This window comes from Oncorhynchus gorbuscha, linkage group LG12 (genome assembly GCF_021184085.1).
Source record: "Oncorhynchus gorbuscha isolate QuinsamMale2020 ecotype Even-year linkage group LG12, OgorEven_v1.0, whole genome shotgun sequence".
Lineage (NCBI taxonomy): Eukaryota > Metazoa > Chordata > Actinopteri > Salmoniformes > Salmonidae > Oncorhynchus > Oncorhynchus gorbuscha.
The window spans coordinates 27,342,121-27,370,068 of record NC_060184.1 but is presented as its reverse complement, the minus strand read 5'-3'; the positions used below and the strand labels follow the sequence as shown (position 1 = coordinate 27,370,068).

At 43.1% G+C, this 27,948-nt stretch overlaps 1 pseudogene; it reads right to left on the bottom strand.

The window, feature by feature from the left end:
• The window catches only part of LOC123990802, a 154,818-nt pseudogene that overhangs the window by 30,514 nt on the left and 96,356 nt on the right, over positions 1-27,948 (bottom strand).

Sequence of the window (27,948 nt, the reverse complement as noted above, 5' to 3'; positions counted from 1 at the left end):
TAATTAGGCCTTAACCTATGGATTTCACATGACTGGGAATACAGATATGCATCTGTTGGTCACAGACACCTTTAAAAAAGGTAGGGGCGTGGATCAGAAAACCAGTCAGTCTCTGGAGTGACCACCATTAGCTTCATGCAGTGTGACACATCTCTTTTGCATAGAGTTGATCAGGCTGTTGATTGTGACCTGTGGAAAGTGGTCCCACTCCTCTTCAATGGTTGTGCGAAGTTGCTGGTATTGGTGGGAACTGGAACACACTGTCGTACACATTGATACAGATCATCCCAAACATGCTCAATGGGTGACATTTTCAGCTTTCATGAATTGTGTATAGAACCTGGTGACATGGGGCCGTGCATTATCATGCTGAAACACACTTCTCCAGGCTGCCAGTGGCCATCGAGCATTTGTCCTCTGAAGTCGATTACGACGACAAAGTGCAGTCAACTCAAGACCCTGGTGAGGATAAGCATGCAGTTGAGCTTCCCTGAGACTCTTTCTGGCAGTTTGTGCAGAAATGTTTGGGTTTTGTAAACCACAGTTTCATCAACTGGCTGGTCTCAGATGATCACACAAGTGAAGAAGCCTGATGTGGAGGTCCTGGGCTGGCGTGGTTACACGTGCATTGAATTCTCTGGCAACAGCTCTGGTTGCTGCAGTCAGCGTGCCAATTCCACACTCCATCAACATTTGAGACATCTGTGGCATTGTGTTGTGGGATAAAACTGCACATTTAGAGTGGCTTTTTACTGTTCCCAGCACAAGCTGCACCTGTATAATGATCAAGCTGTTTAATCAGCTTATTGATGCCACACCTGTAAGTGGATGGATTATCTTGGCAAAAGAGAAATGCTCACAAACAGGGACGTAAAGAAATGTGTGCACAAACTCAGAGAAATACGCTTTTTGTGCCTATGGAAAATGTCTGGGATATTTTATTTCAGCTCACGTAACATGGGACCAACACTTTACATGTTGCGTTTATATTTTTGTTCAGTGTATTTAGGGATGTCAGTTTTGAGTACTAGTGTATACTGCACTCATAGCAGAACTTTCATTACATTCCAATAGAATATTTTTGGGATATGACAACTATAAAAATCTCATACAGTCTAACAATACAAATGTATCATCACTATTAGGGTGAGCCAAGCTGGAGCATTAACAATACATATCGGTCTTGCTGAAAGAGGGGAAGGCAGCTCCTTGCAGGCCGTATTGAACAGAACAATGGGGCCAGATCAGAAATGATCAAAGGATTCCTCAGCGCATGTCGACACACAAACACAGAATTTCCCTCACTTTCTCAGGAGCCCTACATGAACACCGAGCCGGGTGGGAAAAGGTTGATATGTACATGACTTCCTCTCTCAGATTTAAGGTATTGAAGGCTTCAAAGATGTGAAAAACCTTGGTGATCCATTTACTAGAGTCTCAGTTCCTGACATGCGTTGCCTGGGGAACGGTTGCTAAGGGAGTGTAGGCAGCACACGGCCTGAATCCGAACGTCTTTCAACAACTTACTACTACCACCACGGACTCAAAAACACAAAAAAGCTTTGTCAGTATTTTTCAAGAAAATGAGAATCGCTTGAATGTGCTGTGTTTGACAAATTAATTATTTAGACAGTAGAAAACCAGTGCGGAGGAGGACATTACAGTATGAAAGTGTCAGAACGAGGGCAGACTTAATGCAGACAAAATTAGAACCTAGGTTGGAACAGGAGCTAGGGCTGGGCGATATGGCCAAAATATATCACAATATTATTCACATTTCTGACGGCATGGTGGTATTTTATGTTTCTGAATAAAAGTTCTAAATATGTTTTATGAGTGGTGCATAACTCTTCAATGGCAACATGAATTCAGAGTGCTTTTAATGGGTTTTCTCCATTCTGATGGTTTTATACTTAAACAAACTAGCACAAAACTGATGAAGTAGTACAATTTGTACAACTTTTCATTTTATTTAGCACTCTATCATAATATCGTTATAGACAGTATTGCAAAAATCCATAAAGGTATATGTGAATCCACACAGGTATACAGGTATTCACAATATAGTTGCCCAGCCCAAGCAGAAGCAGATGTTAGACAACATGGTTTACATCCAATCAAAATGTCAAAATACAATTCCACACTGAAGAGTGAGCATCTTTGGAGTGGTTTTGAGAACTAACTGCACACAGTCCGAGCGTTAGGGTGTATGTAGCAAGTGTGATGCTTCTCAGCGGTCCTTGATTCTGACAGCCAAGGGAAGCAGAGCCACACAATCACAAAGCCTGGCAAGCCCCCAGTCCAGTTGGTCAGAGAAGCTTTCCTCATTGGCCTGAACAGTTCTGTATCAGTGGACTGAAGCCCAGTTAGTCCATATGGAGCTACACTATATATGACTCTGTCCAATTCTACAGCTCACAGTTACTTCCAGGTATCCCCTAACCAAGTCAAACCAGGGGCCTCATTTATAACCATTGTATAAATTTCACACTATACATGTGCGTGCTCCATTAGAAAAAAAATATATTTATGCATGTCTAAAATTAGAGATTTATAAACTTGGCACACACCATACGCACGTTTCCCATTATAAATCTGATACGTCCTTAAACTGTGCATGCGTGAACTAGCATTATAACTCCGGCCTGGAAAACACCCTGCATTCACCTTTTATGGTTACTTAATGACATTTATTTCCTGTATAACTTGGAACTTTTTGAATTAGGCCATGTCAGTTTCTAATAAACTCAGCAAAAAAAAGAAACATCCATATTTCAAGTCCCTGTCTTTCAAAGATAATTCGTAAAAATCCAAATACCTTCACAGATCTTCATTGTAAAGGGTTTAAACACTGTTTCCCATGCTTGTTCAATGAACCATAATTAATTAACATGCACCTGTAGAACGGTCATTAAGAAACTAACAGCTTGCAGACGGTAGGCAATTAAGGTCACAGTTATGAAAACTTAGGACACTAAAGAGGCCTTTCTACTGACTGAAAAATACCAAAAGAAAGATGCCCAGGGTCCCTGCTCATCCGCGGGAATGTGCCTTAGGCATGCTGCAAGGAGGCATGAGGACTGCAGATGTGGCCAGGGCGATAAATTGCAATATCCGTACTGTAAGACGCCTAAGACAGCGCTACAGGGAGACAGGACGGACAGCTGATCGTCCTCGCAGTGGCAGACCACATGTAACAACACCTGCACAGGATCGGTATATCCGAACATCATACCTGTGCGACAGGTACAGGATGGCAACAACTGCCGAGTTACACCAGGAACACACAATCCCTCCATCAGTGCTCAGACTGTCCACAATAGGCTGAGAGGCTGGACTGCAGGCTTGTAGGCCTGTTGTAAGGCATGTCCTCACCAGACTTCACTGGCAACAACGCCACCTATGGGCACAAACCACCATCACTGGACCAGACAGAAAAGGCAAAAAATGCTATTCACTGACGAGTCGCGGTTTTGTCTCACCAGGGGTGATGGTTGGATTCACATTTAAAGTAGAAGGAATGCATCGATTTGGAGGTGAAGTGTGTCATAGTCTGGGGCGGTGTGTCACAGCATCATCGGACTGAGCATGTTGTCATTGCAGGCAATCTCAAACCTGTGCATTACAGGGAAGACATCCTCCCTCATGTGGTACCCTTCCTGCAGGCTCATCCTGGCATGGCCCTCCAGCATGACAATGCCACCAGCCATACTGCTCATTCTGTGTGTGATTTCCTGCAAGACAGGAATGTCAGTGTTCTGCCATGGCCAGCGAAGAGCCCGGATCTCAATCCCATTGAGCATGTCTGGGACCTGTTGGATCGGAGGGTGAGGGCTAGGGCCTTCCCCCCATAAATATCCGGGACCTTGCAGGTGCCTTGGTGGAAGAGTGGGTAACATCTCACAGCAAGAACTGGCAAATCTGGTGCAGTTCATTGAGGAGGAGATGCACTGCAGTACTTAATGCAGCTGGTGGCCACACCAGATACTGACTGTTACTTTTGACACCCCTCCTTTGTTCAGGGACACAATATTCAATTTCTGTTAAGTCACATGTCTGTGGAACTTGTTCAGTTTATGTCTCATTCGTTGAATCTTATGTTCATAAAAATATTTACACATGTTAAGTTTGCTGAAAATAAACACAGTTGACAGTGAGAGGACATTTCTTTTTTTTGCTGAGTTTACAAAGAGCAATGACAAATTTGATCAAATATTTTTGGAGGTGTTGACAGAATGTTATCTTTTGCAGGAACTTAGGCTGTATTTGGAAAAGGACTGAGTTTCTGAAAGGCAAAATGGCACATTATTGTGGACATGTCAGCTCTTCTCACTAACAGCAAATGGCTGCCTTTTTAAAATTATGTTTAAAAAAATGTAATTAAAAAAATAATAATATTCATATCACCCATTTGCACAAATACTTACCAAGTAATGACATTCTAACGCCAAGTTCCGTTTTTATAAATAGTAACCTTTGGGAGAAAATTGGTGCATGGTTGTTTTGAGATATATTTAGTATTTCATCAAATGAGGCCCTAGAACACTAGTCAAGCAAAGGAGAGGAATTGGTTTTGTCTAACAGCAGCCAGCCCTGTGTGTTAGACAATAACAAACACAAGCACTATACATGTAGTCACACATACCGTGATCAATGTCAAGCAGCAGATAAATGCTCCTCATTAGCAGCTTGTCTCTAAATGATTCTGTCAATTGGGGACAGAGCACCACATCAATTCCAATCTCCCTGCATCAGTATGGAGAATATCTTCCTTTTGTCTCACCACCTGACAGATGCTAGAAGCAGGCACAGTGCTACAGTCAAACTGCTATAGTCTCACACCAGAAATGTATACATCCCATTAGACTCTTTTAATCTAATGGTAGGTTAATACTGGGTATCTCTGGGACTTTAAAGAGGCACCTAAAAGTCTTGACTGTTGTGTGTTATGTCGTCAGAAGGACTGGGATTTGCGTTTGGAAGAGGGATTTCGGGGTAGGGAGAAAAACATCAAAATCCACACATTTTCTTATGTAATCTTCTGGAAACCACAACCAGCGATCTTCTGACAGAGGACAGTGATCTAAATATTTATTTATAGCGTGGTTCAAAGTATAACACTGAGAAATAGACAGAGTAGATATAGTTATGCGTGACGAAGCACGGAATGTATTTAAGAGATGGATATATAAACAGCCAAGGCTCAATTCATGAGGTCATTCAAGAATTTGGTATGCTATTGTTGGACTGGATTGCTGCAAGCCTTATAAAACAGGATTTCCACATTATGTGTATGAATGGCTTGCATTTCCCCCTCAAACACACACGAATATTGGATTTGTGACACACAGTCACACACACTGATCCCTGGGATGCCAGGCTGCTCTGAGACCATAGCTGAGTAATGAGAGCGGTTTTGGCTGGGGCCGCGCCTCTAGTCTCTCCAGCTGGAGCTATGAATGCTGACAACGTTTAGCTAGCTCGTCTGGGCATGTTGCTGTTAGCTAGCACATGGACAAGCAGTACTCCAGTAGTCAGACATGACACAAATTACCACCGTAGCTGGATCCTTCGTTCTGTTTTGCACTACAGAATAAACTTTGAGAACAGTCAGCCCTCAAATGCTAGTTACCTAACGTTAGCTAGCAAATCCGAGTTGAAACAAGCTAGCTAGCTAACGTGAGCAAGCAGGAAGCTAGCTAATAGCCAATGCCATGGCAAGCAAGGTAGAAATTAAGTCAGCTAGCTAGACTTATGCTAACCTTTTAACTAGCTAGCTAACGCCAGCAAGCTAAATACATGGCTCCGAGTCTAGCTGGCACTGGCAGGAGTATGGGGTCACGTTAGTTACAGCATGGCGAAGGGGAATTAATTTCTTCAACATCTTGCTAGCTAGCAACATTAGCAAAGCCAGCTGTCGTCACATATTGGCTACCTTGCAACCTGACATAATTTCTGGAGGCAGTGGAAACGCAATTTGAGCTAGCCCACCAAAGGCCAGCCCAACCTGGATTGACTTCAAAGTGCCAAAGGAAACTGGGCTCAAGGCAGCTGGGCCTTGCTTTCTCTCCCCATCATCTCCTTTTAATTTGACTTCTGCTCCCTTGATCCTTAGTATTTTATGAAGATATTCCAAATAGAGAGCAAGCAGCAAGGTCTCTCCCCTATCTGACAGAAATAACTTGTGTGTGTGTGTATATGGAAACTGGTAGGCATGTATGCAAGCATGACATTGATAGATGTGACTGGATGTAGGCCTTTAGTATAGGTATATGTTGTTTTCTCAGTGTTTTGTCAGTACGGGACCATTATCATTTAATCTAATTTGAAATGAATGTAGTTCTGTCCTTGAGCTGTTCTTGTCCCTTACGAATAAAGATTGCAGTCGGAGTGCAGTATGACTTCGGTACAATGCAGTATAACTGCAGTTAAAAGTGCAGTAACTGCAGTATGCTGTAAATACTGCATCCAAAAAGCTTTTTTAACAACAGTAATGTTGCAGTGTAACTGCAGTTACCGTGTAGTATAACTGTGGTGCTAGGCTAATTATTCTGAAATGACTGTGTCCAAAATACCATCCGTCGACTGCAGTTACTAAATTCTCTCCAATTTTGATCTCGTCGTTCTCCGAAACATGACCTAAAAAAAACGCCATTCTTAACACGTTGTTTCCTCTGTGCTGAACTGACGACTGAGGTCAGCCTGCAGGCGCCCAGCCTGCCACAAAGAGTTGCTAGAGTACAATGAGCCAAGTAAACCCTCCCTGGCCAAACCCACCACAAACCCAGACGACACTGGGCCAATTGTGCATCGCCCTATGGGGATCACGCCCAGTTGTGATACAGCTCGGGATCGAACCTGGGTCTGTAATGAAGCCTCGATCACTGCGACACAGTGCCTTAGAACGCTGCACCACTCGAGAGGCTGGTACTGCAATCATTTATTTGGAGGACATTTACAATTGAAGTTGGAAGTTCACATACACTTAGGTTGGAGTCATTAAAACTCGTTTTTCAACCACTCCACAAATTTCTTGTTAACAATCTATAGTTTTGGCAAGTCAGTTAAGACATCTACTTTGTGTATGACAAGTCATTTTTCCAACAATTCTTTACAGACAGATTATTTCACTTGTAATTCACTGTGTCACAATTCCAGTGGGTTAGAAGTTTACATACACTAAGTTGACTGTGCCTTTAAACAGCTTGGTAAATTCCAGAAAATTATGTGATGGCTTTAGCAGCTTCTGAGAGGCTAATTGTCGTCATATGATTCAATTGGAGGAGTACCTGTAGAGTTATTTCAAGGCCTACCTTCAAACTCAGTGCGCCTCTGTTTGACATCATGGGAAAATCAAAATAAATCAGCAAAGACTTCAGAAAAAAAGTGTAGACCTGCACAAGTCTGGTTCATCCTTGGGAGCAATTTCCAAACGACTGAAGTTAACACGTTCATCTGTACAAACACCATGGGACCACGCAGCCGTCATACCGCTCAGGAAGAAGATGCATTCTGTCTCATAGAGATAAACGTACTTAGGTGAGAAAAGTGCAAATCAATCCCAGAACAGCAGCAAAGGACCATGTGAATGTAACAGTATAACTTTAGACCATCCCCTTGCCCATACCCGGGCGCGAACCAGGGACCATCTGCACACATCAACAACAGTCACCCACGAAGCATCGTTACCCATCACTCCACAAAAGCCACGGCCCTTGCAGAGCAAGGGAAACCACTACTTCAAGGTCTCAGAGCAAGTGACATCACCGATTGAAACACAATTTAGCGCGCACCACCGCTAACTAGCTAGCCGTTTCACATCAGTTACACTCACCCCCCTTTTGACCTCCTCCTTTTCCGCAGCAACCAGTGATCCGGGTCAACAGCATCAATGTAACAGTATAACTTTAGACCGTCCCCTCGCCCATACCCGGGCGTGAACCAGGGACCTTCTGCACACATCAACAACAGTCACCCACGAAGCATCGTTACCCATCGCTCCACAAAAGCCACGGCCCTTGCAGAGCAAGGGGAACCACTACTTCAAGGTCTCAGAGCAAGTGACGTCACCGATTGAAACACGATTTAGCGCGCACCACCGCTAACTTGCTAGCCGTTTCACATCCGTTACATGAAGATGCTGGAGGAAACAGGTGCAAAAGTATCTATATCCACAGTAAAACGAGTCCTATATCGACATAACCTGAAAGGCCACTCAGCAAGGAAGAAGCCACTGCTCCAAAACCACCATAAAAAAGCCAGACTACGCTTTGCAACTGCACATGGGGACAAATATATTTTTGGGAGAAATGTCCGATGGTCTGATGAAACAAAAATAGAACTGTTTGGCCATAATGACCATCGTTATGTTTGTCGGAAAAATGGGGAGGCTTACAAGCCGAAGAACACCATCCCAACCGTGAAGCACGGGGGTGGCAGCATCATGTTGTGCGGGTGCTTTGCTGCTGGAGGGACTGGTGCACTTAACAAAATAGATGGCATGATGAGGAAAGGAAAATTGAGGAAAGGAAAATTGTGGATATATTGAAGCAACATCTCAAGGCATCAGTCAGGAAGTTAAAGCTTGGTTGCAAATAGTTATTCCAAATGGACAATGACCCCAAGCACACTTCCAAAGTTGTGGCAAAATGGCAAATGGCTTAAGGACAACAAAGTCAATGTATTGGAGTGGCCATCACAAAGCCCTGGCCTCAATCCTATAGAAAATTTGTGGGCAGAACTGACTAAGTGTGTGCGAGCAAGGAGGCCTATAAACCTGACTCAGTTACACCAGCTCTGTCAGGAGGAATGGCCAAAATTCACCCAACTTATTGTGGGACGCTTTTGGAAGGCTACCCGAAACGTTTGACCCAAGTTAAACAAAAAGGCAATGCTACCAAATACTAATTGAGTGCGTGTAAACTTCTTCTTGAGTGCGTGATGAAAAAAAAATCTCTACTATGATTCTGACATTTCTTAAAATAAAGTGGTAATCCTAACTGACCTAAGACAGGGAATTTTTACTATGATTAAATGTCAGGAATTGTGAAAAACTGAGTTTAAATGTATTTGGCTAAGGTGTATGTAAACTTCCGACTTCAATTGTATTATGTCATGTTTCATGTGGACCCCAGGAAGAGTAGCTGCTGCATTATCAATAGCTAATGGGGATCCTCATCAAACTTTACTCCGCATCCATTACACAGTCTATTTCACTCCCCTCCAACACAACATGGGGCATGAGAGTAGAGACCAAGGGCCTCATTTATAAACGTTGCCTAGGCACAAAAGAAGGCGTGCGCCACTTTAAGCAAACTTTGGGATTTGTAAAAAACAAACTTGACGGGAGAAGGTGCGGTCCTCCACGGAGACTTACCAATACCTACGTACGGACATCGTTCTGTTTAAACTGATGCTGTTTTCAATGCCTCAGTTAGGCAGATATGAGTGCACCGTTTCATAGATTGTTATCACATGTTCGTTGCGCAGAACTGTCAATGTGATAATGGCCCTGTCATTGTCAGTTACAATCAGGGTAATTACCACACCTGAAGGTGTTACGCAATTAGGTAGCTTCGACAATCAAACGGGTGGGTATAAAAAGGCATGCAATTACAATGCATAATGACGCACAATGGTTGCTTTGGCACTGTTGGAAGATTTGGCGAATGGAAGAATTCCGAGATTGCGAATTTTCAGACACCAGCAAGATTTACTGGCCAATGATAATAAGTGGCTTATGAGCCGGTTCCGATTACCAAGAGCTGTTCTCTTGGATCTCTGTGCTGTAGTGGGCTGTAGAGAAGCACCCGCAGAAACCAAGCCATGCCTGTCCCACTTCAACTCCTTGGCAACCTCGTTAATGGTGTCGATGGTGTCTCTTTGCGTTGGCAGGACTGCATCTGTGAGGACACGGCCGTTGGAGGGTTGTGACGCACAAGGTGCAGTGGAGACACTGGGGCTGGGCGCACTCAACTCCTGCTCAGCTGCAGCACCACCGACCCAGTGGAACACTCAGCTCCTGCTCAGCTGCAGCACCTCCGACCCAGTGGAACACTCAGCTCCTGCTCAGCTGCAGCACCTCCGACCCAGTGGAACACTCAGCTCCTGCTCAGCTGCAGCACCTCCGACCCAGTGGAACACTCAGCTCCTGCTCAGCTGCAGCACCTCCGACCCAGTGGAACACTCAGCTCCTGCTCAGCTGCAGCACCTCCGACCCAGTGGAACACTCCGCTCCTGCTCAGCTGCAGCACTTCCGACCCAGTGGAACACTCAGCTCCTGCTCAGCTGCAGCACCTCCGACCCAGTGGAACACTCAGCTCCTGCTCAGCTGCAGCACCTCCGACCCAGTGGAACACTCAGCTCCTGCACCACCGACCCAGTGGAACACTCTGTTTCAACACAACTTGAATGCATTTGGTTTACTCTTTTCAAACGAGGGAATACTAATTACATACCTGGATCATCCGCTGCGTCTTGCATGTCTTGTCGCCCTCCTTGAGCTCCAGTGTCCCCTCTTCCCTGCCAGTGGCACAAACACTTTGTCTGTGTAAGGCTATGCGCATTTTGGCCACTTATGTCGGACCACTTTTTTCTGAAAGGGTCCGACCGTCGGAGCCAGCAGCCTTCACAGCATCCGCCACATTCCACCACTAACTCCTTTTTGACATTTATAATGCCCACACTGTGTCCACCAAACAATTATTATTTTTTGATTCAACCTCCCCACAAGAACTTCCATTTCACACTTGGTGAAATTTCTATTAAAAGGGTGGGCGTTAAAAGGGTGGGACTAAACGCTTGCTCACGTGCTCCAAATTTCGAAACGACTGTGATTTATAAAGGGGAACCGGCATGGGACGTGCGTGCGTACCGTGTTAAAAATCGGAATATTTTTGTGCGTAACCACTTCCTGTGTTTTGTCTGTACGCCACCTTTTGACGTGAATCCTCCACAGAGTTTTATAAATGAGGCCCCAGCTCTGGAACACGGACACACTGGACCTCTGCATTACTGACCACAGAACAGTTCTTAACCCTGGGTGTGAAAATAGACTAGTGGTGAAAGGCTATTTCACTACAAGGCTCGATGACGGAGGGTGTAATAGGAAACTACTATAACCAAAAGTGTCAGTCATTTCATCATTGGGGTTATTTATAAAAAGGGAAGAAAACAACCGTGACCTTTAAAATACATCCATCTCCATTCTGACACTAAAGACTAGAATGTGAGGTCATGGTAAAGTATGCCTAACCTTCAGGCTAAATCTATGGTGGAATTATAGACCTCGAAACAAACTGACTGAAAGTACTAGGCTGTCCCCTGATAGTAAAGTGTGTGCATGTTCACGATTGCGTACATGCATCCCTGTGTGGAGGTGTTTCTGCACCTGTGTGTATTTTATTTTTTTAGAGAGTGCAGATGAGTGTGTGAGCCTGTGAGAATGTGTAGCCTACTCCATCTCTCCAGGGTGGGCCAGGCAGGATTGTAGCGAGTTTGCATCACAGGGATGACACCAGGCATTAAGCACACAGCCAGTTCCATTGACTGCAACAGCTAAATATGGACGAAGGCCGGAACAGAACAGAAGAGTCAAGAGTGAGGGGGAAGCTCAGGGCCAGATCCATTTCACACACACTAATATAAGTCCTTTGAACACATCCAGGCCTTTTGTGTTAATGACAGAGCCACACAGATAGGGTCAGATATCCTTAAAAGGAGCCATCCTAAAGGAATGCTTACTCCACTAATACAGTACAGAGCTATGTTGGACAGACATGTTGCTATGTCAGGTATGTCTTTGTATTAGGTGGTCCACCAGCCAAGGAACATTTGGAACGGTCCAGGGACATTCTTCACAGGGAGGCCTATGTCTGAATGTATTCAGAAAGTGTTTTAGACTAGGCAATCACTCAACAAGCTTGAGACCAGGCCACCCACTTCTCAAACTACCCTCCATGTGTGTGTGCCCCATGTTAGCGTGGAGCAATAAACCTATTTGTTAATGATGGGGTTAATATCAAATCCATGTCAGAATTCAATTTTATGACTTTCAGATGGGAGAATGTGGGTTGACTTTACAAGGCAGCAAAACCACACACATGCGCCTGTGTAAATCAACACTTATAACTGCTCTAGTGCAAGATAAGAATCAGATAGGGCTTGCCGACAAAAAATATATATTTGGGGCAATCGATTGGTAGAAATAATTTAAAAAAAATATATATATATATTTTTCAATATATAGACGGTTTTAATAAAATCAACTATATATACATTGAACTTCTCTGATGCTTTAAGCTCCCTATTTGATGAAATAAGACAAATTATAGATATCAGATATCAAGATAACCAGAAGAAAAAAAACTGAACCAAACCAACCTCCTCCTGTTCCTACTGGCTTTCAAAGATTCTACCGTTACTCTCCACAATTTGATATACGAGGAGTCAGCTAAATGTATCATGTGGAATACCAATTTATCTTACCATTTCTACCAATCTGCCAGTTATTGTTTTCATATGCAAATTTTATTGGAACAGTTTCATTTAATTTATAATAACAACGTCTTCTTATCTCAAAATCATGGCTATGTGGTTAGTCAAAATGCTATCCAAATCTAAAAATGATAAACCTAAAAACTATGTAAAAATAGCCTAGAAAGCCAACAAATTAAAACATTGCAGCCTGCAGGCAGAACATTTCCTGATAAAAAATAAATATCCTATAAATTGCATTTGCTATGCATGGCCTGTCTGCAACCAACTTGAAACATTGCATCAACTATTAACTTGGGTCCAGCCCGAAGCTCCTTGCAACATTGTATAAAATATTCTGGGCCCTCAGAGTTTCCCGCCCCAGTGAGCTCAGGACAGACACAGCTGTAGGCTATTTGCGCAAGGGACAAGAAGTAATCAGGCAGGCCTATTTTATGACGTTTCCTCTGGATCAGAGCATGACATTATTCCCTTTCACGCTGGGTGGATATTGAAAGAGAGCTGGAAAGGTTTTTCAAATACGTTTGTTGTCATTCTCAATGGATGTAAAAACAGACTGTTTGCTTGCTGTTTGAGGTGAAGAAACATTACTTTGAGAAGCTCCACAGCTCATTAGTGGTGCTGCATTAAGCCAATCAGAAATACTATCAGATACCCAAATGGGCATATTTATATGCCTGCATTTGCGTGCAGGCCAGGTAGCCTATAGGCCTACTTCTATGCATTATCAGGTGAGCGTCCTTACTCAACATTAACAGGAGCGCTCCAAACAAAAGACATGGACGAAATTGACAAAACTCGTAAATGGAATAAAATAAACCAGAACTTGTTTCTCACTAGTGTAGTATAGGTTGTGCGCTCTGCAAACAACATGTCCACTCCGACAATGAGAACGGTAAAAGACTGGAAAAATAATATATTGAATGCATTAACAGACATGAAGTAACCAAACAGACATTGTAGATTAGAAATTATAGGATTAAAAGGTAAATGTACTACTGATAATATAAGTATTGGGGAATTGATAAACACTAACAATCAAATGCAAACAATTCACACAATGAAGTTATGAAACAACGAATGTGCACAAATTGGCAGCAGAGAGCGCATTCTGGAGACAGAAGTGGATTGCACAGCCACACTCCCCTTCTTGGACTTTGCCATTCCCGTGGCCTCCACAATGGATTCGTCTCGGCCTCCAGATGGATTAGTTCACTGAGATGGGTGCGAATAAGACAGGTGTCTCGTTTGCCATTAAATAAATAAATATATATATATGCTACTGCTCAACTAAAAATAATCTCGGTCCACTAACATCTTTTCGACCAGTCAAATAATTGGGGTCAGTCCTAGAATCAGAGATGCCATATACCCTGTGGAACACCTCATCTGAGACTAACAGGGATGGGTATGAATGATATGACAAGTCCATCTCACGTACAATATACTACAATGACATCCAAGGCAGTCACTGCCAATAAACTGCTGCTAACCAAATTGCCAAGTGGCCTTACAGCAGGCCTTGGGGTCTCAGTGAGCCTGCTGAAACAAGAGGATTAATTTAATGAAAAGTGTTATTGTGTTTGCTGAGTCACCATACATCATGGGACGACAGGAAGGGGCCGCAAAGACACAAATAGGCCAGATACACTCCTATTGGACGGACACACGCACACAGAATCGTCAAACTCTTTCTTACTCACAATCTTCAGAGTTAATTGTCCGTAACGACTAGTGGGTACTAAAGCAAGCAAATCTAGGCCGATTAACAAATAACGTCATGGATGAGTTATCTTTCGATTGTAAAGTCAAATTCAAAATCCCATGGGCAGATTGTCTGGGATTGAAATGACCCCGACTCACATACAAACAGTTACCATGATAAAGCTCAACATAGAGCCAAGTCTCTCCATCTTAAGCTTACTTCTATTGCAGCTCCTTTATGGTCAGACACATACAACATATACTGCTGCCATACCAGGAGTCTGTTCATCATTCATAACACAGCACCCTGACCACCAGCAGCCGCCTACTCTGCAGGCATCACACACACACACACACACACACACACACACACACTCTCCCGCCATACTACCTGTCAGTCAGCCAGGACAATTAAATCCACAGCACATTACTCTGTAAATCGGCTGCAGTCAAGAGGACAAGGAGAGAGGGCCAGGGGCAATCCAAACTCCAGATGCTCTCTACCAAACTACCAAAGTTCTCTGCTGCTGTGACGCAGGATATGGCACTGAGGGAGGAGGGGGTCATATCGTCATGATGCCATGTCTTTGTGTGCATGGGGACAGGACAGGTGGCAATCTCTGTGTGGTCCTGTGAGATCAGGCTGCAGGCTAATTCAATAACGTTTTATAGGTTTCTAGGAGTAGGTAATAAAAGAGCTGATGGACAGCAGCTGGCTCAGATTAATACTGCTGCTACAGTGATACGCTGGACTGCACTGTCCTGTGGTGCCCCACTGAAGAATGGGGGGCTCTGTACCACACAGAAACTCAGTGTTAGCTGCACATTATTACCACCTAAGGGGGAACAGGTTCATTGCCATTTAAGGAGAAGGAAAAACAATTACAGGTACAGTACTCCCTCTAAGAGCTCGCTTGAGTCTGAGCCGCAAAACAGAAGTGATTGCACGAGAAAACACTTAACAAAATGTGTGCTAGCCTAGGTAAACATTTGAATATGAACACGGACGGATCTCATGCCAAGCGTTATTGAGTGTGTGCAGCAGGAGAGGGAGACTCAAAGGATTTAGAGCAGTGTGTTTTCAGAATGGGAGAGAAAGCCAAAGTCCCCTGAGAGTGATAGGGGTTCACTGTAGAATAGCTGTTCATTAAGAAAGCCTCGAACAGTTCATTTCCTCTTTTGAAGTCTCCAAACACACACAACATGTCTGCCTCACTCTCTGATGCACACCAAGTCAGATATGCGTTCTCATACACTTCTCATGCCTGTGTGTGTGTGTGTGTGTGTGTGTGTGTGTGTGTGTGTGTGTGTGTGTGTGTGTGTGTGTGTGTGTGTGTGTGTGTGTGTGTGTGTGTGTGTGTGTGTGTGTGTGTGTGTGTGTAAGCCAGCTCCTAACCTCAGGCTGTGAGTGTACCATTGCACTCAGCAGTGTTTTGTGATTCCACCTGACACACTGATGTGGTGCCTGTATACTACAGCCTGCCACAAGCGCTATCATCCTCTCACCCAGCCCTGCTCTACTCCAGGGGTGTCTGAACACAAACTGGCAGCCATCAGCCTCACTCTGTGCCAGGATGTGGAAGAACACCACCTGCAGGCAGGCAAACACTCCACCTGCCTAGTTAATATGGGAGTGGAAGTGGTGAGGGCTGGAGAGGTAACAACCTTTTGGAGCATAAGTCCAAAGCCGGTTGAATCCAATCAAAAGTACAGCATATAATCAAAAGTATGTGGACACTCTTTCAAATGAGTGGATTTGGCTATTTCAGCCACACTCTTTGCTGACAGGTGTATAAAATTGAGCACACAGCTATGCAATCACCATAGACAAACATTGGCAGTAGAACGACCTTACTAAAGAGCTCAGTTACTTTCAATGTGGCAATGTCACCTTTCCAACAAGACAGTTCATCAAATTTCAGCACTGCTAGAGCTGCCCTGCTCAATTGTAAGTTCTGTTATTGTGAAGCGGAAACTTCTAGGAGCAAAAAAGGCTCAGCCGCGAAGTGGTAGTCCACACAAGCTCACAGAACTGGACTGCCGATTGCTGAAGTGTGTAGAAAATGTCTGTACTCTGCTGCATCATTCACTACAGAGTTCCTAACTGCCTCATGAAGCAACGTCAGCACAAGAACTGTTCGTCTGGAGCTTCATTAAATCGGTTTCTACGGCCGAGCATCCGCTCCCGAGCGGTTCAGGTCTAAGGCACCACATCTCAGTACTAGAGGCATCACTACAGAACCTGGTTCAATCCCGGGCTGTATCACAACCGGATGTGATTGGAAGTCTCATAGCGGCGGCGCACAATTGGCCATTGGACTCTGGAGCAGTGGAAACGCATTTTCTGGAGTGATAAATCACGCTTCACCATTTGGCAATCCATCAGACAAATCTGGAATGCCAGGAGAACGCTACCTGCCCCAATTCATAGTGCCAACAGCAAAGTTTGGTGTTGGAGGAATAATGATCTGGGGCTGATTTTCATGGGTTGAGCTAGGCCCCTTAGTTCCAGTTAAGGGAGATCTTAACGCTACAGCATACAATGACATTCTAGACCATTCTGTGCTTCCAACTTTGTGCCAAACAGTTTGGGGAAGGCCCTTTCCTGTTTTAGAATGACAATGACCAAATGCATAAAGCGAGGTCCATACAGAAATGGTTTGACAAGATCGGTGTGGAAGAAATTGGCTGGCCTCCACAGAGCCCTTGACCTCAACCCCATCAAACACCTTTGGGATGAATAGCAACGCTGACTGCGAGCCAGGCCTAATCTCCCAAAATCAGTTCCCGACCTCGCTAAGGTCCCAGCAGCAATGTTCCAACATCTAGTGGAAAGCCTTCCCAGAAGGGTGGAGGCTTTTACAGCAGCAAAGAGGGGACCAACTCTATATTAATGTCAATGATTTTGGAATGAGATGTTTGATGAGCAGATGTCCACATACTTTAGGTCATGTAGTGTACGTGGATCAATATATTTAGGCAAGCAGGTAGTGTTAAGCAAGTAATTGACTGATTGGCTCATATTTGATTGAAACACTGAACTCGGTGTGTATCTACGAGATGGATTGGGGTCTGAGTAACAGTATTATATTTAGTGCTGTCGTGCTGTGTTAAGGGCTGTTGTAGGCTCAGATCTTACTTTCTCTGCATCTCCAGGTCCTCTGGCGAAGGTCCATTCTGAACCTGGGGGCTCTGTCTTGGCAACGTTGGGCCTGGAAGGAGAAACACACAGAGATGGTCAGAAATCCGCTCGGAAGGATACGGCCTCTGGACTCATCGCTTTTTCCTCAAATCTCAACACCTAAATATTTAGTGTAGTCTCATTGAGGGAATGCAACACCTACCCAGTCATTTTTCTCAGCATTTCATTCAAAGTTTCAGTCTTAAATTTGTTTCAAAATCAGAATCAAATCCAATTCACAAACTACACTGTCTCCTTCCCAACCATTTATTTCAGGCCAGACCGATCCTTTAAGCGTAATTCCCTGTCACCCGGCTAGGTTGCGACCTAACGTCTGTCATACTGATCCATTCCCTGAGCTGTCCATTAGCCTGCTCTCACAGCTACTCCAACCAATCAGCCATCATGTCCACTGACAGCACTGGACCGCTGCCAAACAGCCACAGAGTTACAAAACAATCAATTATCTGGTAGTTGTAGAGAAGACAAGACTATTGAAAGAAAATCAACACAAAACAAACATACAATCAAATCAGTAAGAGAGCTCCACGTTTGGCCAGGGATCAAAGACGATACCAGTCAAAAGTTGACACCTACTCATTGCAGAGTTTCTTTATTTTTACGATTATCTACGCTGTAGAATAATAGTGAAGACATCAAAACTATGAAATAACACATATGGAATCATGTAGTAATCCCCCCCAAAAAGAAGAGTTAAACTAATCAAAATATATTTTATATTTGAGATTGTTCAAAGTAGCCACCTTCTGCCTTGATGACTGCTTTGCACACTCTTGGCATTTTCTCAACCAGCTTCATGAGGTAGTCACCTGGAATGCATTTCAATTAAGTGGTGTGCCTTGGTAAAATTTCATTTGTGAAATGTATTTCCTTCTTAATGCGTTGTGTTGTGACAAGGTAGGGGGCTATACAGAAGATAGCGCTATTTGGTAAAAGACCATGTTCATATTATGACAAGAACAGCTCAAATAAGCAAAGAGAAAATGACAGTCCATTTATTTAACACATGAAGGTCAGTCAATCCGGAAAATGTCAAGAACTTTGAAAGTTTCAAGTGCAGTTACAAAAACCATAAAACACCATCACGAAACTGCCTCTCATGACACCACCACAGTAAAGGGAGACGCAGAGTTACCTCTGCTACAGAGGATAAGTTAATTGGGGCGGCAGGGTAGCCTAGTGGTTAGAGAGTTGGACTAGTAACCAAGTGTTGCAAGTTCAAATCCCCCAGCTGACAAGGTACAAATATGTCGTTCTGCCCCTGAACAGGCAGCTAACCCACTGTTCCAAGGCCGTCCATTGAAAATAAGATTATTTTTTTAACTCACTTGCCTAGTTAAATAAAAAATGACAGTTACCAGCCTCTGAAATTGCAGCCCAAATAACTGCTTCACAGAGTTCAAGTAACAGACACATCTCATCATCAACTGTTCAGAGGAGACTGTGTGAATCAGACCTTCATGGTTGAATTGCTGCAAAGAAACCTCTACTAAAAGGACACCACTAAGAAGAAACATGAGTAATGGACATTAGACCAGTGGAAATCTGAACCTTTGGTCTGATGGGTCTAGATGTTTTTTGTTTTTTTGAGATGCAGAGTAGGTGAACGGCTTATCTCCGCATGTGTGGTTCCAACCATGAAGCATGGAGGAGGACCTGTGATGGTGTGGGGGTGCATTGCTGATGACATTGTCTGTGATTTATTTAGAATTGGCACACTTAACCAGCATGGCTACCACAGCATTCTGCAGCGATACACCATCCCATCTGGTTTGCGCTTAGTGGGACTATCATTTGTTTTTCAACAGGACAATGACCCAACACACCTCCAGGCTGTGTAAGGGCTATTTGACCATGAAGGAGAGTGATGGAGTGCTGCATCATATGACCTGGCCTCCACAATCATCTGACCTCAACCCAATTGAGATGGTTTGGGATGAGTTGGACTGCAGAGTGAAGGAAAAGCAGCCAACAAGCATATGTGGAAACTCCTTCAAGACAGTTGGAAAAACATTCCATATGAAGCTGGTTGAGAGAATGCAAAGCTGTCATCAAGGCATAGGGTGGCTACTTTGAAGAACCTAAAATATTAATTATATTTTAATTTAACACTTTTGTTGTTCATGGTACCATATGGGTTATTGCATAGTTTTGATTCTACAATGTAGAAAATAGTAAAAATAAAGAAAAACCCTGGAAGGAGTAGGTGTCCCAACTTTTGACTGGTACTGTTTGTTGATCAAATGTATACACGTTAAAGTGGTTTTAAGTGATTCACTGAAGCCTACGTCCGATAGGTGAAAAGCCAATGTGGTTATGGCCAGACTCAAAGTCCAGTGTCGACAGAGTTTGAGGGCTTGGATCTGACCAAAAGAGAAGAGTCTTCTCTATGCTATCAGTATTCAGGCTGGCTAGTGTCTGTGTAGAGCAGTGACACATTGATCTGCTATTCCAGACAGATGGAGAGAGCTCTAAATCTGAGGGAAGAATAAGGCTTTTATCTATAAAGGTTTGGCAGCAGTGACTCATATATAACCTTCTGTTCCTACACCAGACCTGCTAGTGACAGTTCACCACAACCACAGCCCTCTCCACACTCCTCATCAACAGCAGTATCTGCTGAACAAGCTTTTGATATCACAAACGTTTATTAGAAAAGTTCCATAACCATTACCCACGATGAAAGACTATTGATAATACAAAACTGTTGTAAGTCGCTTTGGATAAAAGCGTCTGCTAAATGGCATATATTATTTTTATTATATTAACTAAAGGTATTATTAACTTGCACCTCAGCCCAGGCAAGTCCAGTCAGAACAAGTAGTAGCAGGGCCAGGTCTCTTAATAGCAGAGGCATCAAACTCACCCCCCATTGTCTTGGCTGTGTGCTTAGGGTCATTGTCTTGTTGGAAGGTGAAACTTTGCCCCAGTCTGAGGTCCTGGGTGTTCTTGAACAGGTTTTTATGTACTTTGACTCTATCCCGGCTAGACTCCCAGTCCCTACCGCTGAAAAACATCCCCACAGCATGATGCTGCACCACGCTTCACCGTAGGGATGGTGCCAGGTTTCATCCAGACATGACGCTTGGCATTCAGGCCAAAGTGTTCAATCTTGGTTTCATCAGACCAGATAATCTTGTTTCTCCTAGTCTGAGAGTCTTTAGGTGCCTTTTGGCAAACTCGGGAGGCCAGCTCTAGGAAGTGTCTTGGTGGTTCCAAACTTCATCCATTTAAGAATGATGGAGGCCACTGTGTTCTTGGGGACCTTCAATGCTGCAGAAATGTTTTTATACCCTTCCCCAGATCTGTGCCTCGATATAATCCAGACAATTCATTCGACCTCATAGCTTGGTTTTTGCTACGACATGCACTGTCAACTGTGGGACCTTATATAGACCGGTGTATGTCTTTCCAAATCATGTCCAATCTATTGAATTTACCACAGGGGGACTATAATCAAGTTGTGGAAACATCAAGGATGAGCAATGTAAACAGGATGCACCTGAGCTCAATTTCAAGTCTTATAGCAAAGGGTCTGAATACTTTCCGAAGGTATTGTATATATACACAGTATCGGTCAAAAGTTTGGACACCTACTCATTCATGGTGTTTACTTTATTTTCAAGACTTAAACATATCGAATCATGTAATAACATTTTATATTGGAGACTCTTCAAAGTAGCCAGCTTTTGCCTTGATGGCAGCTTTGAACAGCGAGCATTCAAACAGCGTCACCTGGAATGCTTTTTCAAAGTCTTGAAGAGGTTCCCACATATGCTGAGCACTTGTTCACTCTGCAGTCCAAATCATCCCATACAATCTCAAATTGGGTTGCACTCGGGTGATTTTGAAGGCCAGGTCATCTGATGCAGCACTCCATCACTCTCGGTCAAATAGCCCTTACACAGCCTTTCGAAAAACAAATGATATCCCATCTGTTTTGGACTTAGTGGGACTGGCGTATCGCTGCAGAATGCTGTGGTAGCCATGCTGGTTAAGTATGCCTTGAATTCTAAATCACAGTGTCACAAGCAAAGCACACCCACACCACCTCATTCATGCTTCACAGTGGGAACCATACATGCGGAGATCATACGTTCATCTACTCTGAGTCTCACAAAGACAAAGACCAAAAAATCTCAAATTTGGAGTCATCAGACCAAAAGGACAGATTTCCACCATCTCTTCTTATTGGTCATTTACTAGTGATTTCTTTGCAGCAATTCGACAAAGAAGGCCTGATTCACGCAGTCTCCTCTGAGCGGTTGATGTTGAGATGTGTCTATTACTTGAACTCTGTGAAGCATTTATTTGGGCTGCAATCTGAGGGGCAGTTAAATCTAATGAGCTTATCCTCTGCAGCAGAGGTAACTCTGGGTCTTTCTTTCCTGTGGTCGGTCCTCATGAGAGCCAGCTTCATCATAGCACTTGATGGTTTTTGTGACTGCACTTGAAGAAACTTTCAAAGTTGGACATTTTCTGGATTGACTGACCTTAATGTCTTAAAGTAATGGACTATCGTTTGTTTTTTTAATTGAGCTGTTCTTGACATAACATGGACTTGGTCTTTTACCAATGTTGTGGAAGGACTTAAAACGAGAAGTTCATGCTTGAAAAACCAAATGGTCGCTGAGTTACAGCAGTTCTGAAACTGATCAACAACTACAGGAAGGATTTCATTGGAGTCATTGCAGCTAAAGGTGGCACAACCAGTTGAGTCTAAGGGGGCAATTACTTTTTACACAGGGGCATTGGGTGTCGCTTAACTTTGTTTATGAAATAAGTTCAGTACCAGTCAAAAGTTTGGACACACCTACTCCTCATTCAAGGGTTTTTAGTTTGTACTATTTTCTACATTTTATAATAATAGTGCAGACATCAACACTATGAAATAACACATATGGAATCATGTAGTAATCAAAAATGTGTTAAACATATCCAAATATATTTTATTAATATACCACCCCTTTGCCTTGATTACAGCTTGGCACACTCTTGGCATGCACTCAACCAGCTTCATGAGGTAGTCATCTGTAATGCATTTCAATTAACAGGTGTGCCTTAACTTAATTTGTGGAATTTCTTTCTTTCTTAATGTGTTTGAGGCAATCAGTTGTGTTGTGACAAGGTAGGGGTGGTATATAGAAGATAGCACTATTTGGTGTTAGGTCTGGTATTTGACTAGGCCATTCCAAAAGTTCTAATTTGTTGCTTTTTTCATGTAGACTTGTGTGTTTTGGATCATTGTCTTGCTGCAAGACCCTGCTGTGCTTCAGCTCACAGACAGATGGCCTGACATTCTCCAGTAGAATTCTCTGATACAGAGCAGAATTCATGGTAATTTTTATTACTGCAAGCCATCCGGGTCCAGAGGCAGCAAAGCATCCCCAAACCGTCACACTTCCATCACCATGCTTGACCGTTGGTATGAGGTTCTTACTGTGGAATGCAGTGTGTGGTTTTTGCCATGCATAATAGGGCCCATGTCATCCAAAGAGTTATACTTTAGAATCTGTCCATTCTAACAAGAGACTTGATCATCCTCCAGGTGCTTTTTGGCAAACTGATCCCAGGCCTGTTATAAGGAGAGGGGAAATTGCATGTGTGACAGTCTCAGTGCTGTGGTCACGCTCACCAAACAGCACACAGCTGAGTCGTAAACTCGGCAGAAACGTTCTTCGTGGCCAATTACCTTCTCCCGGCACTGATTATAAAAGTAGCATTTAATAGATCAGTGTAAACACTAGTCACCCAGAACATGACTCGCAGCAGGCCTGAGACGGGGTGTCTGTCTGGACAATAACAGTGTTGTAGAAGGGCTACTCCCCTTGCAGACAGTTAGAAATTGAGGTAAATAAAATGTTCCGACATGAGACTTGGTAGCAATGCATTTAGATGATCTCATTATGTAAATGAGAAATAATAAGTACAGGGGGAATAGTTTATTTTTGTTTTATTTCATACTGTACACCAGCACTGAACAGTAAAGAAACTAGCTCTTTCTAGAAGGACTAGATTTATGTTCTGTAAACCAATCACCAAACCTAATAAAATCCATAAGTATTAGAGATTAGGACCTAGACATTTGTTTTCTCATGGTTGTCATGTGCCGTAAAGGCAGCATAACTTAATGACACGTTTTATATCTGATCAAATAGTCTAAACGGCACCCAATCAAATAAAAATGTCCTTCAATGTGAATGTGAATTAAGATGTTAACACATATCCTAAAAACAGGTCAAAGTAAAATGGACAGTAGCAGAATGAAATCAGACTACTGACGGCTGCAGTCCGGGAGTTTCACTCAGTGGGATAAATTACCATGATCATCAGCCATTTCAAGGTCTATAGGCCTATTTGTCCATTTCTGAGCTGATCATGGCAAAGAAGAAAATCAGATCTGCATTTTCCAAGGTAACACGAGTGAGTTGAATTTGGAGAAGCTAAGAATTGATCCTACCACTACCGATCTGCGTGCGGGTTAGGATTTTCATATTCACATTTTCGTGGAACAGCTTCATTTCAATAACTTTTTTTAAATTGTCAACATCATTGTCACGTGGTTAATAAAAATCTGAATTACAATTTTTTTAAATCTAAAATTCAACTGACGTGAGAGCACCAGCCTCTGCCATATGGACACATTGATAGGCCTAAACCGTGAGCCATTGGCTAAAGAAGTTAGTGCATGGAACTCAGAGATGACCTATAGGCCAAATTGGCCAATGCAGCAGCAGGCTTAACACTTCCATTGTCAACTAAGTAAAAATACATAAAGCCAACAAAAATAAAAACAGTAGATGAACATTCAGGTTCTTCCAATCACATTCAGATCTACGCCTATCTGCCTCCCTTTCTATCCTTCTGGACTTGAGCTCTCTCTAGTGAAGTGCAACATTGATTTTGGATCTGGATCTGTCCTGAAGCCTTCGCAAGCGAACTTGTAACATTATATTAACTAGCCTATTCCAGGGGCCCTCAGTGTTCTGCGCCAGTGAGCTCGAGACAGCTGTTTTTACACGAGGCCAGGGAAAAGTGTTCAGGTATTTTATGACGTTTCCACTGGATATATGGGAACATCAGAGCATGACATTTTGCTCTTTCACACGGCCTGGTGATTACAGAGGGGGAGAATGTTGGAAAGGTTTTTCCACTACTGTGAGGAACTATTAGCCCATCATTCGCAATGGATGTAAAAAAAATAACTGACTTCATTGACTTAATGTGTGAGGTGAAGAAGAAAATGACTGAGAAGCTCAGCTTATCATTAGTGGTGGTCAGAAATCAGAGATCCCCATATTGGGCACTTTCCTACATCTGTGGGCAGCAGGCCAGGTAGCCTAGGCCTACTTAATGTAGGTGTGCGCACTCCGTCAACATTAATAGGACATAGAAACAAGACAGAGTCCAGACACATGCTCATTTGCTCACATGGAGCACTCCAAAAATGTAATTTAATTAGAACTCGTAGGGCCTAAATGGTATGAAGTAACTTGTTTCTCACAAGTGTAGCAGGTTGTGAACTCTGCAAAGAACGCTGCCACTCCGAGAATGAAAAGGTATTGTACAAACACAGCATGATGCATTTCCTCTTCTCATCGATTCTTTGCTAATTAACTACATGTTTCTTTCCTCCCAGATCTACGGAGGAGATGAGAGGGGGGGAGGAAGAAATGAGGGTAGTCTTGGAGGGGTTTTCCTCTCTGTGATTCTGTGATACAGTCCTGTTGTGTTTCAGCCCCATACAGCCCCTGTAGTGCATCTATTCCCCAGGCCCAGCCTATCCTGTCCTATTTCACTTTTCCTGGGTCAGGAAGACATGAATCACTCCCTGGCCCGCTGACCTGCAATCTGACCGGGAACCTGTGAGTTGGGGGTCTTTGGGGATGAGTCATGTTGAAGAGGACCAGGCAGAGCCCATACATACTGCTGTAGTTAGAACCATGGCATCCAGTGAAAGTACTTCACACACAGTGATATAACTAAGAGTAAAAATATGTTTGAGAATCCTGAAAGAGGAATGGAAACACTTTAGAAAGTACATCTAACCTAAGAGATGTATTCAATCAAAATGGCGATTTACATTTACAGCTGGCTGGCGTTCTAAATTCTAGTCTTTTCATTCCCCTTTAAACTTTCATATTAGCATTCATTATGATGTCACACCAGAGGTCAAATTCAAGGCTCTAATTAATTGGTATTCAAACAACTCCAAGCAGGCTGTCATGTTCCTTTTATGGAGGTGTGGCTTCCATCTGGCCACTCTACCATAACGGCCTGATTGGTGGAGTGCTGCAGAGAGTTGTTCTTCTGGAAGGTTTTCCCATCTCAATAGAGGAACTCTAGAGCTCTGTCAGAGTGACCATCGGATTCTTGGTCACCTCCCTGACCAAGGCCCTTCTCCCCCAATTGCTCAGTTTGGCCGGGAAGCCAGCTCTAGGAAGTCTTGGTGGTTCCAAACTCTGTTCTTGGGGAACTTCAATGCCGCAGACATTTTTTTGGTACCCTTCCCCAGATCTGTGCTGCGACACAATCCTGTCACGGAGCTCTATGGACAATTCCTTCGACCTCATGGCTCTGACATGCACTGTCAACTGTGGGACTGTCCAATTAATTATTTTATAGGTTTTTTATTGCCGACCCCACTGCAGTTCCCCCGCGGTTGAGACCAAACTTTGAATAGCACTGCCATAATGTATGAAATGGTTCATTCAAATTATTTGGACATTTCTATTTATTTCACCTTTATTTAACCAGGTTGGCTAGTTACGAACAAGTTGTCATTTGCAACTGCGACCTGGCCAAGATATAGCCAAGCAGTTCGACACATACAACAACACAGAGCTACACATGGAATAAACAAACATACAATCAATAATACAGTAGAAAAATCTATATACAGCATGTGCAAATGAGGTAGGATAAGGGAGGTAAGGCAATAAATAGGACATGGTGGCAAAGTAATTACAAAATAGCAATTAAACACGAATGGTAGGATGTGCAGAATGTGCAAGTTGAAATACTCGGGTGCAAAGGAGCAAGACAAATAAATATATACAGTATGGGGATGAGGTAGCTCATCTGTAAATAGCCCATCCAATCTATGTACAGGTGCAGTGACCTGTTCTGACAGCTGGTGCTTAAAGCTAGTGAGGGAGGTAAGAGTCTCCAACTGAGTTTTGCAGTTGGTTCCAGTCATTGGCAGCAGAGAGGAGGCCAAAGGAAGAATTGGCTTTGGGGGTGACCAGTGAGATATACCTACTGGAGTGCGTGCTACGGGTGGGTGCTGCTATGGTGACCAGTGAGCTGAGATAAGGAGAGGTTTTACCTAGCAGAGACTTGTAGATGACCTGGAGCCAGTGTGTTTGGCGACGAATATTAAGCGAGGGCCAGCCAACGAGAACATACAGGTCGCAGTGGTGGGTAGTATATGTGGCTTTGGTGACAAAACGGATGGCACTGTGAAAGACTGCATCCCATTTGTTGAGTAAAATGTTGGTGGCTATTTTGTAAATGACATCGCCAAAGTCGAGGATCTAGTGATGGAGGTGTCATTTGATTTAAAAAAAAATTGATTTAACCTCTAATTTAAGTCAGTTAAGAACAAATTCTTATTTACAATGACAGCCTACCCCGACAAAACCCTAACGACGTTGGGCCAATTGTGCGCCGCCCTATTTGACTCCCAATCACGGCCAGTTGTGATACAGACTGGAATCGAACCAGGGTCTGTAGTGATGTCTCTCGCACTGATGCAGTGTCTAAGATCGCTGCTCCACTCGGAATCGGCTTGTCACTTAAATCTCACTATATTGATTACTTTCATTTTACTCTGCGACTCTTTCCCACGGTTGCTTCTGACTTTTCTTCTGCAGTTAACATTACAACCGTGGAAACATTGTCAAACACTCCCTGGTAATGGCTGAAATGTGCTCAGTAGAATACAAATGAATACAAAACACCAACGATTGACTGAGGATTTAACCCACCGTCTCGACACATCACAAGAAAAACACTATTTTGGCGTGTGTAGATTTTTTTTGCAATTAAAAAAAGTCCTTTTAATACAGTAATGTGCTGAAATGAAAGCAATTTCCCAAAAAGGAACACTGGGATTATAGTGATATTATGTCTGATCTCGCAAACAATGTTCAGTATTTATAGATAGGTGTAATCTAGAGACGAGTGTTGTGATTTTAAATTGCGTGGGTATCCTTTTCTTTACACAGTAGTAGAATTATGGTAACAGAACGTGACAACTGTAATGGATCATTAATGAGGCAGTCTAGACAGCACAGTTTATGATTAGAGGTAGTTTGTGGTTTCACCCATTTCAACCCTTTATATAAATGTATTCATGTATGCAAATACACCCAGTCTATATGCAAATAAAATTGTAGTTATGATTTCTTTTTAAATACCTGATAGTGTGTTAAGAAAAAAAAGTGACATATTACAATCATTTGAATTACCACCAAAAAGCCTGAAGTCCATTATTTGTCCATGCCAGTAGTGTTAATGTGCTATAATTTAGTCCGTATATGATG